Source organism: Nomascus leucogenys, chromosome 22a (assembly GCF_006542625.1).
Source record: "Nomascus leucogenys isolate Asia chromosome 22a, Asia_NLE_v1, whole genome shotgun sequence".
In the NCBI taxonomy this organism is placed as follows: Eukaryota; Metazoa; Chordata; class Mammalia; order Primates; family Hylobatidae; genus Nomascus; species Nomascus leucogenys.
The window spans coordinates 87,579,890-87,593,920 of record NC_044402.1 but is presented as its reverse complement, the minus strand read 5'-3'; positions in this window follow the sequence as shown (position 1 = coordinate 87,593,920).

Here is a 14,031-nt window from a genome sequence, read left to right as displayed (position 1 = left end):
CATGCATTATAGTTATGTATATTTGACTGTTAAAAATATCTAGCAATATACTGACAACTGAAAGTCTAGAATCTGACTAGAAAGAGAAGTTTTATAGCAATTGTGAGTCAGTCCGTTTGCACACAATTCTTTCACTCTGTGAAGATTGTCATCAACATTTTAAAAATGAGAAAACTGAGGCTTAAAGGCATAAAAAATAACATTGGTGGAGTCTGCATTTGAGAGGCAATGTTAACCTAGTAGTTAAGTAATGAGTACTCTTTAGGGCTAAGACAGGCCTATGACATAATGACATAATCCTGATTCTCTTCCTTACTACCTGAATGACTGATGCTGTGACGCTGGATAATTGACTTAATCTCTCTAAACCTGTTCCCTGTTTTATAATCAGGTGTTATGAAACCTACCTTGAGTTATTCTAAGGATATAAGGTAATGCTAGCACAGTGATCATAAATATTTATTGCTAAAAAATAGCTGTTATTGCTATATTATTATTGTTATTATCTCTCAATCTGTCTGAGTCCAGTGTTCCTTCCCTCACCACTCTGACACTCAAATTGAGTTCCAGAATTTATAGTTTGATATTTATATTCCTATACTCTACTAGCTCACCATGAGATAAACTTGCTTCCTGAAAGAACAGTAGATAAAAGCCTCTTTGATCATTCATTGTTCAGAGGTAAATCTCATTACCCTGGTCTGCAGTAAGAATAGGAAAAAAATGGGACTCTCATTTCAACTTATGGCCATGGTAACTATCAGAGCTGGTTCTGGGTAAAATTGTGAAGAAAAAAAAAAAAGCTTTGTAAATTTTTCCCTTGTTGTCTGACATTATTCCCTTTAACTCTTAGTGTTATCTGCAGTTATATTTTACCTGCAGTTATATTTTCTAAAAGCCCTTATATTCCTTTTAAAGGAATATTAGTCATTGCTAAGTACCCGGACAATATATTTTCTGGTGCAAGGAGTCAGATACAACCACACAATGAAGGGGCCTCTTCAAAACTGTCAATGTCATAAAAATCAGTAAAATTCTGAAGAACTATTTCAAAATAAAGGCAATTTAAAAAACATGACAAATGCAATCCATGATCCTGAATCAGGAAATAATGTTGCTATAAAAGACAGTAATTTGGACAAAAAAGTTGAAATTTGGATATAAGTCGGATATTAGATAATCAGTATCTATTAAAGTAACATTTCTGAATTTGATAATTGTACTGTGATTATACAAAAAAATGCGCTTCTTCTTAGACATGCACACTTAAGTGTTTGGAGTGAAGGTCATGATCTCTCACAGCTTACTCTCACATGGATTACGCAAGAAAAAAAAGAAAATGATAATAAGAATGTCCACATCAATATGTCTTGAGCGACATAAAGTGAATGTGGCAAAATGTTAACAACAAATGAATCTAAGTGAAGGGTATATGGAATCCCTTGTAATTATATTGCAACTTTAGGTTTGCATTTGTTAGATGAAAAGTTTAATTTAAAAAAATCAAACCCAAAATAGTCTATAGAATAATAAAACTACAAAGTAATTAATTAACAAACATAATCTAATTTTTTTAGAAAAAAAGCAGAAATCAATAATGATCAAAAATTTGTTTGGGATTTGGCATAATAAATATATTAAGAGACATAAAAGAAAAAAGAAAATTCCTATCTCCAGAAACTTACAATCTAGAAAATAAAGTAGGTATATATAGAAAAAATAAAATATTACAACAGTTTGCAAAACATTTTCTCAAGTATAACATAAAATTTCACTTGAATATCAGTATTTTATAAATTGTTTTTCCCAGGTGATACTCCATACTACCACTACTATATTGATAGGAATAAAGTAGATTATAATTATCAATAGCTAAAAATTTATGCATAGCATAGAGAACAAATACACACAGCTTTGGAGTCAGACAGACCTTGGCTTAAATTCCACAGCTACCACTTACCAGTGAGTTGGGCAAGTTACTTGTCCTCCAAAAGCATTTAGTTTTTTCACTTGTAATTATCCTAAATTCACAAAGTTATTGAGGAAATCATACAGATTCACAAAACATTGTGGGCATTTAAGAAACACAGCATGTGCCCAATAAATGACTGACATTATTATTGTCATTATAGCTATATCATTTGTCTCAGGACACTACAGAGTTAGCACTCTATTTAGTGGAAGATTACTCTTAATCTTAACTCTTCTAATCATCCAAACTTCAACAAGGATTTATGTATGCTGCCTTTTATCTTACTTTAAGATAAAAAGTAGAAGTCAAATTACTTACATTTGACTTTTATAAAACTATAGTAAAGACTATAATTTTGAGAACTCTGGGTTCAAATTAAAAGAGAAGTTGTTTGAGAGAGAAAACAGTTGTTTGTATATTTTTAGTTATTTCAAAAGCTTGATTTTAAATACGAAGAGTGAAAGCATGTTCAGACTTGTAATCCATAAAGTGGAAACAATAAGTAAGTAGACAAGAGTTGTTTCCTGTCTCAAATTGGTAAGATTTGAACAAGAAAGCAAAGAAGGGGAAATTAGAAAGAAGATGACTGGATTTTAGGCCCTGGTCAGTATCTGAGAAGAGTCCCAATGACCTAAGCTCCAGGATAAGCTCTGGGAATTAACTGGGAAAATAGAAACCCTTATGCATAGGTCTTTCCCTCATAGGATTGGAAGATCTAGAACATGAGAAAACTGTAGCCTAGCATCCTAAATTACCCCAAAATGCAGTCTGATAAACAGCTACCATTTATACCATGATTCCTGACCAGCAGAATAGAAAAGCTTAGAGAAACATAAGGATAGATGGAGCTTGAAGGTTGTATATGGTCCAGGATAATGAGGGAACAGTGGTTGAAATTCCTTGCTCTTCACCCTCTCAAAAAGCAGAGAATGTCTGAGAGGATTAATGGACAGCAGAAGTTCTGAGGTTGAGATAAGGAGGATTAAATGTTCCCACAGAGGCACTGTCACATTCTAGAGCAATATCTCTAGAGAAGGTAAGAGGAAAACAGAAAGCGCAGCTGAGACGCTAAGAAGCTGGGGGAAAAAAGGGCTTTTGGCAGTCTCTCAATGCTAAAGACAAAAATTGAATCTCAGAACCATCCAAGAAAGAGGGGTTCTACCGTAGATCCTGAATATTTAGTTTGTATCTCCAAAGGATACACCCTAGAAATAAATATGAGCAGGAAATAAACTAACACTCGCAGACTGAAAACTACCTTTGAATCAGTTAAAAGTATAATTGGATTAATCTGCCCCAGCTACAACTTAACTGACTACCAGCGTCAAAAGAAAAATCCTCTCTGGAGAAAGATAATGTGATCTAAAAACATAAAATCACATCTAACATTTTTTACATACAATAACACTCAATAAAAAACAGGCAGCAGGAAAAATAAATAAATAAATGTAAATAAAAGGAAATAATTAACTGAACATAAAATGAAGAGAAAAATCAGCTGATAGATCCACTGGAGATCCATACATTGGAATTTGGAGTAATAATTTTAAAATAATGGAGATTAATATGCATAAGCATTAAATGACAAAACAAACAATTTCAGCCAAGAACTAGAAACTATATGAAAGAATCAAATGGTAATTCTAGAACTGAAGAATATCTGAAATTAAGAACTCAGTAATGTCTAATATAAAAGATTAGACAAATCTGAAGAGAGAAGCAGTAAACTGGAAGGTATCTCAGAAAATAAATCCAATCTGAAGCACAAAGAATGGAATATAAAGAAAAATGTGTAAAGATACATGAGTCATGGTGAAAGAGTCAACCAACAGGTACTGGATTTCATAAGGAAGAGAAGATGAAGAATGGGATAAGGAAATATTTGAATAAGAAATGGCTTCAAATTTTTAAAAACTGCTAACTACTTCAAGAAGCAGTACAAACTAGCAGAATAAATTCAAATATAAGAAATTATTTGTATATAATGGTTAAAATGAGTGAAAATAAAATACAAAAACAAACTGAGCAAATAGAAGGTATGAAAGGACAAAGATGACAAAGAAATGCCTGGTTAAAAGACAACACAAACAAATTGGAAAATAAAATTTAGTAATTACAACAAATGTAACTGGATTATATCATCCACTAAAACAGAGATTCTTAGATTGAATTAGGAAAAAAAAAATCCTTTTACACCCTCTATCAGACACACACTTAAAAGAAATACTACATAGAAAATTGGTGTGGAGGAAAGCTATAGCAGACAAATGATAATAAAAGTGAAAACTGTATAGCCCAAGTAATATTTTATACGAGAGAATTTAAGCAAAAAAGATTTTAAACTGGAAGTTTCCAAGTTACACAATAAGAGTTTTCAGTTAACACACCAAAATGCATATTCCTTAGCAACCACAGAGAAATTAAGCCAATGAGTCTGACATTAAGGACAAAGAAGGCTGGTCGCAGTGGCTCACGCCTGTAATCCTGGCACTTTGGGAGGCTAAGGCAGGCAAATCATGAGGTCAGGAGTTTGAGGCCAGCCTGACCAAAATAGTGAAACCCTGTCTCTACTAAAAATACAAAAAAAAAAAAAAATTAGCTGGGCATGGTGGCGCTCACCTGTAATCCCAGCTACTCAGGAGACTGAGCACAGAGAATCGCTTGAACCTGGGAAGCAGAGGTTGTGGTGAGCCAAGATCGCACCTCTGCACTCCAGCCTGGGCGACAGAGTGAGACTCCATCTCAAAAAACAAAAGAACAAGAGATGCAATAAACACATGCTGGAGAAAAATTTGCCTTCTGGCATTGAATGTAGGCTGAATTTGAACAGCCAGCACTGGCAGTATCTGTCTTAAACACTCAATTTATATTCCTGTTTTATCATTTAATATTTTCTCCATAGGTTTCTTGTGAGGATTAAATGAGTTAATACTTGTAAAGCACTTAGAACAGTGATTTTCATCTAATGTCTGTTCAATAAATATTATGTATTGTTGTTGTTATTATTATTGTCCCCTAGGATAGTATTTCCTAGAATAAATATTCTAGTTCCAATGTCTTAATATACTGCTACTAAGGGATTTTTAAAAATTGCATGGTGAGACAATTTAAGTTATTTCCATATGTTCTAAAATGTGATGAGAAAGATCAGAGATTTTTAATATAATCTCAATTCCAGTCACTGTTTTGAACAGAATACCAAATAAAATTATCTTGCAAAATAAAATAGTTAATTCTTAAAGTAAGCCCTCCAAAATCACTATAAATCACTAAGGCAGGTATTACTATCCCCATTTTGCAAATAGAGAAACTGAGATCAGAGAGATCAGCTGATTAGGCCAAGATTACAGAAAAGAGTAAGGCCAAACATGAACTCATATCTGAGTCTATGTCCAGTGGTCTCTAAAAAGATCAACCCTATTAAAAACACACAAAAAGTAAGTATTACATAGACAGGAGGATGAGTAGCTGTATCAGGCAAATAATAATAATAATGAAAGTTTGATAGTGATTTTAAAAACTGAAAATAGCATCTCTAAGCCTTTAGTGACTCAGAGTCTCAGAATACAAAAAATAATAGAATGGCCAGGCACGGTGGCTCACACCTGTAATCCCAGCACTTTGGGAGGCCGAGGTGGGCGGATCATGAGATCAGGAGATCGAGACTATCCTGGCTAACACCATGAAACCCTGTCTCTACTAAAAAAATACAAAAAAATTAGCTGGGCATGGTGGCAGGTGCCTGTAGTCCCAGCTACTCGGGAGGCTGAGGTAGGGGAATGGCATGAACCCCGGAGGCGGAGCTTGCAGTGAGCCGAGATCGCGCCACTGCACTCCAGCCTGGGCAACAGAGCGAGACTCTGTACGGGAGGAAACTCAAAACAATAGCAAAGAAGTTAAAAACTTTGAAAAAAAATTAGACAAATGGATAACTAGAATAACCAATGGAGTGAAGGGCTTAAAGGAGCTCATGGAGCTGAAAGCCAAGTATCGAGAACTACGCGAAGACTGCAGAAGCCTCGGTAGCAGATGCGATCAACTGGAAGAAAGGGTATCGCTGATGGAAGATGAAATGAATGAAATGAAGGGAGAAGGGAAGTTTAGAGAAAAAAGAATAAAAAGAAATGAACAAAGCCTCCAAGAAATTTGGGACTATGTGAAAAGACCAAACCTACCTCTGATTGGTGTACCTGAAAATGACGGGGAGAATGGAACCAAGTTGGAAAACACTCTGCAAGATATTATCCAGGAGAACTTCCCCAATCTAGCAAGGCAGGCCAACATTCAGATTCAGGAAATACAGAGAATGCCACAAAGATACTCCTCGAGAAGAGCAACTCCAAGACACATAATTGTCAGATTCACCAAAGTTGAAATGAAGGAAAAAATGTTAAGGGCAGCCAGAGAGAAAGGTCGGGTTACCCACAAACGGAAGCCCATCAGACTAACAGCTGATCTCTCGGCAGAAACTCTACAAGCCAGAAGAGAGTGGGGGCCAATATTCAACATTCTTAAAGAAAAGAATTTTCAACCCAGAATTTCATATCCAGCCAAACTAAGCTTCATAAGTGAAGGAGAAATAAAATACTTTACAGACAAGCAAATGCTGAGTGATTTTGTCACCACCAGGCCTGCCCTAAAAGAGCTCCTGAAGGAAGCACTAAACATGGAAAGGAACAACCGGTACCAGCCCCTGCAAAAACATGCCAAATTGTAAAGACCATCGAAGCTAGGAAGAAACTGCATCAACTAATGAGCAAAATAACCAACTAACATCATAATGACAGGATCAGATGCACATATAACAATATTCACTTTAAATGTAAATGGGCTAAATGCCCCAATTAAAAGACACAGACTGGCAAACTGGATAAGGAGTCAAGACCCATCAGTGTGCTGTATTCAGGAAACCCATCTCACGTGCAGAGACACACATAGACTCAAAATAAAGGGATGGAGGAAGATCTATCAAGCAAATGGAAAACAAAAAAAGGCAGGGGTTGCAATCCTAGTCTCTGATAAAATAGACTTTAAGCCAACAAAGATCAAAAGAGACAAAGAAGGCCATTACATAATGGTAAAGGGATCAATTCAACAAGAAGAGCTAACTATCCTAAATATATATCCACCAAACACAGGAGCACCCAGATTCATAAAGCAAGTCCTGAGTGACATACAAAGGGACTTAAACTCCCACACAATAATAATGGGAGATTTTAACACCCCACTGTCAACATTAGACAGATCAACGAGACAGAAAGTTAACAAGGATATCGAGGAATTGAACTCAGCTCTGCACAAAGGGGACCTAATAGACATCTACAGAGCTCTCCACCCTAAATCAACAGAATATACATTTTTTTCAGCACCACACCACACCTATTCCAAAATTGACCACATGGTTGGAAGTAAAGCTCTCCTCAGCAAATGTAAAAGAACAGAAATTATAACAAACTGTCTCTCAGACCACAGTGCAATCAAACTAGAACTCAGGATTAAGAAACTCACTCAAAACCGCTCTACTACATGGAAACTGAACAACCTGCTCCTGAATGACTATTGGGTACATAATGAAATGAAGGCAGAAATAAAGATGTTCTTTGAAACCAACGAGAACAAAGACACAACATACCAGAATCTCTGGGACACATTCAAAGCAGTGTGTAGAGGGAAATTTATAGCACTAAATGCCCACAAGAGAAAGCAGGAAAGATCCAAAATTGACACCCTAACATCACAATTAAAAGAACTAGAAAAGCAAGAGCAAACACATTCAAAAGCTAGCAGAAGGCTAGAAATAACTAAAATCAGAGCAGAACTGAAGGAAATAGAGACACAAAAAACCCTTCAAAAAATTAATGAATCCAGGAGCTGGTTTTTTGAAAAGATCAACAAAATTGATAGGCTGCTAGCAAGACTAATAAAGAAGAAAAGAGAGAAGAATCGAATAGATGCAATAAAAAATGAAAAAGGGGATATCACCACCGATCCCACAGAAATACAATCTACCATCAGAGAATACTACAAACACCTCTATGCAAATAAACTAGAAAATCTAGAAGAAATGGATAAATTCCTGGACACATGCACTCTCCCAAGACTAAACCAGGAAGAAGTTGAATCTCTGAATAGACCAATAACAGGCTCTGAAATTGTGGCAATAATCAATAGCTTACCAACCAAAAAGAGTCCAGGACCTGATGGATTCACAGCCGAATTCTACCAGAGGTACAAGGAGGAACTGGTACCATTCCTTCTGAAACTATTCCAATCGATAGAAAAAGAGAGAATCCTCCCTAACACATTTTACGAAGCCAGCATCGTCCTGATACCAAAGCCTGGCAGAGACATAACCAAAAAAGAGAATTTCAGACCAATATCCTTGATGAACATTGATGCAAAAATCCTCAATAAAATACTGGCAAACCGAATCCAGCAGCACATCAAAAAGCTTATACACCATGATCAAGTGGGCTTCATCCCTGGGATGCAAGGCTGGTTCAACATACGCAAATCAATAAATGTCATCCAGCATATAAACAGAACCAAACACAAAAACCACATGATTATCTCACTAGATGCAGAAAAGGCCTTTGACAAAATTCAACAACCCTTCATGCTAAAAACTCTCAATAAATTAGATATTGATGGGACGTACCTCAAAATAATAAGAGCTATCTATGACAAACCCACAGTCAATATCATACTGAAAGGGCAAAAACTGGAAGCATTCCCTTTGAAAACTGGAACAAGACAGGGATGCCCTCTCTCACCACTCCTATTCAACATAGTGCTGGAAGTTCTGGCCAGAGCAATCAGGCAGGAGAAGGAAATAAATGGTATTCAATTAGGAAAAGAGGTAGTCAAATTGTCCCTGTTTGCAGATGACATGACTGTATATCTTGAAAACCCCATCGTCTCAGCCCAAAATCTCCTTAAGCTGATTAGCAACTTCAGCAAAGTCTCAGGATACAAAATCAATGTACAAAAATCACAAGCATTCTTGTACACCAATCACAGACAAACAGAGAGCCAAATCATGAGTGAACTCCCATTCACAACTGCTTCAAAGAGAATAAAATACCTAGGAACCCAACTTACAAGGGATGTGAAGGACCTCTTCAAAGAGAACTACAAACCACTGCTCAATGAAATAAAAGAGGATACAAACAAATGGAAGAACATTCTATGCTCATGGGTTGGAAGAATCAATATCGTGAAAATGGCCATACTGCCCCAGGTAATTTATAGATTCAATGCCATCCCCATCAAGCTACCAATGACTTTCTTCACAGAATTGGAAAAAACTACTTTAAAGTTCATATGGAACCAAAAAAGAGCCCGCATCGCCAAGTCAATCCTAAGCCAAAAGAACAAAGCTGGAGGCATCATGCTACCTGACTTCAAACTATACTACAAGGCTACAGTAACCAAAACAGCATGGTACTGGTACCACAACAGAGACATAGATCAATGGAACAGAACAGAGTCCTCAGAAATGATGCCGCATATCTACAACTATCTGATCTTTGGCAAACCTGACAAAAAAAGAAATGGGGAAAGGATTCCCTGTTTAATAAATGGTGCTGGGAAAACTGGCTAGCCATATGTAGAAAGCTGAAACTGGATCACTTCCTTACACCTTATACAAAAATTAATTCAAGATGGATTAAAAACTTAAATGTTAGACCTAAAGCCATTAAAATCCTACAAGAAAACCTAGGCAATACCATTCAGGACATAGGCGTGGGCAAGGACTTCATGTCTAAAACACCAAAAGCAATGGCAACAAAAGCCAAAATTGACAAATGGGATCTAATTAAACTAAAGAGCTTCTGCACAGCAAAAGAAACTACCATCAGAGTTAACAGGCAACCTACAGAATGGGAGAAAATTTTTGTAACCTACTCATCTGACAAAGGGCTAATATCCGGAATCTACAATGAACTCAAACAAATTTACAAGAAAAAAACAAACAACCCCATCAAAAAGTGGGCAAAGGACATGAACAGACACTTCTCAAAAGAAGACATTTATGCAGCCAAAAAACACATGAAAAAATTCTCATCATCACTGGCCATCAGTGAAATGCAAATCAAAACCACAATGAGATACCATCTCACACCAGTTAGAATGGCGATCATTAAAAAGTCAGGGAACAACAGGTGCTGGAGAGGATGTGGAGAAATAGGAACACTTTTACACTGTTGGTGGGACTGTAAACTAGTTCAACCATTGTGGAAGTCAGTGTGGCGGTTCCTCAGGGATCTAGAACTAGAAATACCATTTGACCCAGCCATCTCATTACTGGGTATATACCCAAAGGACTATAAATCATGCTGCTATAAAGACACATGCACACGTATGTTTATTGCGGCACTATTCACAATAGCAAAGAGCTGGAACCAACCCAAATGTCCAACAACGACAGACTGGATTAAGAAAATGTGGCACATATACACCATGGAATACTATGCAGCCATAAAAAATGGTGAGTTCATGTCCTTTGTAGGGACATGGCTGAAACTGGAAAACATCATTCTCAGTAAACTATCACAAGGACAAAAAACCAAACACCGCATGTTCTCACTCATAGGTGGGAATTGAACAATGAGAACTCATGGACGCAGGAAGGGGAACATCACACTCTGGGGACTGTTGTGGGGTGGGGGCAGGGGGGAGAGACAGCATTAGGAGATATACCTAATGCTAAATGACGAGTTAATGGGTGCAGCAAAACAACATGGCACATGGATACATATGTAACAAACCTGCATATTGTGCACATGTACCCTAAAACCTAAAATATAATAATAAAAAATAAAAAAAAAGAAAGAAAAATAACTGAAAGATAAAATAACTAAGAGTGTAGAAAATCATACATATAAGAAAAACAGATTTACATACATGAAAGCTATTCTAGTGTCAATTCTTTACATTGGGGGATGAGTTTTATTTTTAATTTATTCAACAAGAGAAAGTGAAAAAATATATAAAATATCCCCCTTTTGGAATTTCCCCCCTAAAATAACAGAAGAATTGCAACATATAAATTAATAAACATCTGATGTGATTGAGAATCATGAGACAAATCTCTTAAGGAAAGAAGGTCAGTGTAACCATTCTTTCAGGTTATAGTTTAATGGCTTGCAGAATGTGAGGAGGTCTGATAGGTGTTGTTTTGCTGAAGGTGGGTGCTGTAGCACATTGTAGGCAGTATCATTGATTAGCATAGAGGTGATATTTTGATTTGTGGGTCTGAAGAATGTAATCCAGGAATATAAATGTACTTTTAATGCAAACTCTAGAATCTTATATGAAATGTACTGATTGTCACGGACTTTCATTTTTTTTTTTAATAAACAAATCCAGCTCCGTTGTTCAACTATGATTATAAACAACCTCTCATAGATATCTTACTCTTCTATCTGAACTCTTAGGAATATAAAATTCTCAAACTGTCATTGTTGATTTGTTTTCAGACAGTTGGGGAATGGGAAAGACTTCTCAATGTTCAATTTTTTTCTTAAACCATTCTACTGTAATGCAATTTTTAATAAATGTTTTAAAATGTCAATCAGAGAACCTTCAGAAAAACATATAATGATAATTAGTGCACACAGATCATATTTAACTTCTGGAACATCTATCATTCTGTCATTGTTTTAACTTAGCACTGCACTGTTCTTTGCCTGTTATTAATTAGGCACTTTGGTTATTATTCATTTCTTTGTTACTTGAAATGGAAAAATCATTTCAAATTAACAGCTATCTTATATTAACTTATTCATATTAACTTGCTTCATTTCAGTCATTATTTTCCCTCTTATAATTATGACTATAAATTGATACTGATGTTAATGCATATTTGTGGCAAAATCTGCTATTCTGCTCTTGTTCACCAATGTCTTTTCTTCCTTTTTTTCCATAAGAACCAAATATCTAGTTTTTAGCTAGACACATAATCAAGTAGACTGACTAAAGACTACATTTCCTAGCCTATTTTTCTGCTAGGCATGCATACGTAATTGACTTCTCACTAGCAGGATGTAAATGGAAATGATGTGTACAACATCAAGTCACACTCATAAGCGAAAGGACTTCTTCCTCTGGCCGTAATGCGGGACTGCTGATAAGCCTTCTTAAACATGGGGTTGAGGACATTTCCCAGTAATGTGCTGGAGCTAACTTATGCCAGAGCTGGAATTTTGCAATCCAGGGTTTGAACCACTGGCACCCTAAAATTGGCTATTGTGGGAGTATTTATGCCACAAAAATCAGCAAATAATACAAATCAGTAATTTTTTCTCAAAGAGCCAGTTTACTTGCACACCTTTGGCAACACACAAGGTAGAAGTAAAGCAACAAGATAGAAAGACTCCGGATCCTTGGATAATCAAAGTTCAAGTTCTGGACTTCTTACGCTTAAACTATACATGAGTGAGAAATAAATTCTAGATTTTGAAATCCACTGTTATCTGAGTATTTGTTACAGCTGCTGAAAGTACTAAACAATCAAAACTACTAAAATGCCTTCATTTATAGACCCTTTAGGTGCTGTAATCTTCTTTGAGAGCCTACATAGTTTGACAATGCTAGTGTGTGGTTTACACACTTAAAAAATTCCACTTTTCGAAGCTAAAAAAAATGAATATATTATATATATATACATATACGTATGTATATGACAATCTTTACCTGTCTTCAGACTGTGATTTACACCATTGGTTCCCCAGATTCATATATATATATTATATATATATGCATGGACTTGGTTATATATATATATTATAGATATATGAATAATATATCTATTATATATATGGTTCAAACTAAGTCCATACATATATATTATATATATTATTCATATATATAATATATATTATTCATATATATATAATATATATTATTCATATATATTAATTCATATATATATAATATATATGAATAATATATATTATATACGTATATAATATATATGTATATAATATATATGAATAATATATATTATATATACATGAATAATATATATTATATATATGAATAATATATATAATATATATGTATGGACTTAGTTTGAACCATCTGGAAGCCCACGCAAAAAAGAAACACAAAGGCACTAAAACTCTATACACTATCAATAAAATGTTTAGATGAAGACATATTTCTGCAGCTTCCTATTCAAAATTGTAGCATTCTGGAAGTCTAATTTAATTTAATGATAGAATTCAAAATACATAATGAAATATATATATAGATTATTTTATAATGCAGAGTTTTTAACAAGATCTATATTCTCCAATTTGATGACCTATTTTTTTTTTTACCAGTTGACTTCAATGAATATGGGGCATTTTTCTAAATGGAATATTTTATCAAAAGTGGATATGTTTCTGAGGTTAAATTAGTATTAACCTTGTGCCTCAGACTAGAATTCCACAAGTGAAGTAACAATATGTTTGACATACTCATTAATCAGAGGATGTAGTTTATTACATAAATAAATGTCACATAACAACATAAAAGTGTTTCGTAGTTTTATCTATCTAAAGAAAATGTAAATTTTATTTAAAATGTAAATCTTTATAAACTTTAGTTTAATATAGAGTGGATTTCATGAGAAAATTAATTTGTTGGAGTAAATCATTAATAATATTCCTGTTTAAAAAAGGTAATATGATGATTAATTCTACGTGTCAACTTAACTGAACCAGGGGTGTCCAGTTTAAACAGTATTTCTGAATTTATATGTGAAGGAGTTTCCAGGTGAGACTAGTGTTTGAATCAATGTAATCAGTAAAGTAGGTTGTCCTCCCTAATGTGTTTGGGCATCATTCAATTCCTTGAGGGGTTAAATAGAACTAAAGGTAAAGGAAAAATGAATTCACCTCTTTTTGCTTCTTGTCCTACTGCTTTAGCTGAAACATCAGTCTTTACTTGTTCTTCGACTGGGATTTACACCATTGGTTTACCAGATTCTTGGATTTTCAAACTTAGACTAAATTACACCATCAGCTCTTCTGGGTCTCCAACTTGCAGATCATGAGACTTCCTATCTT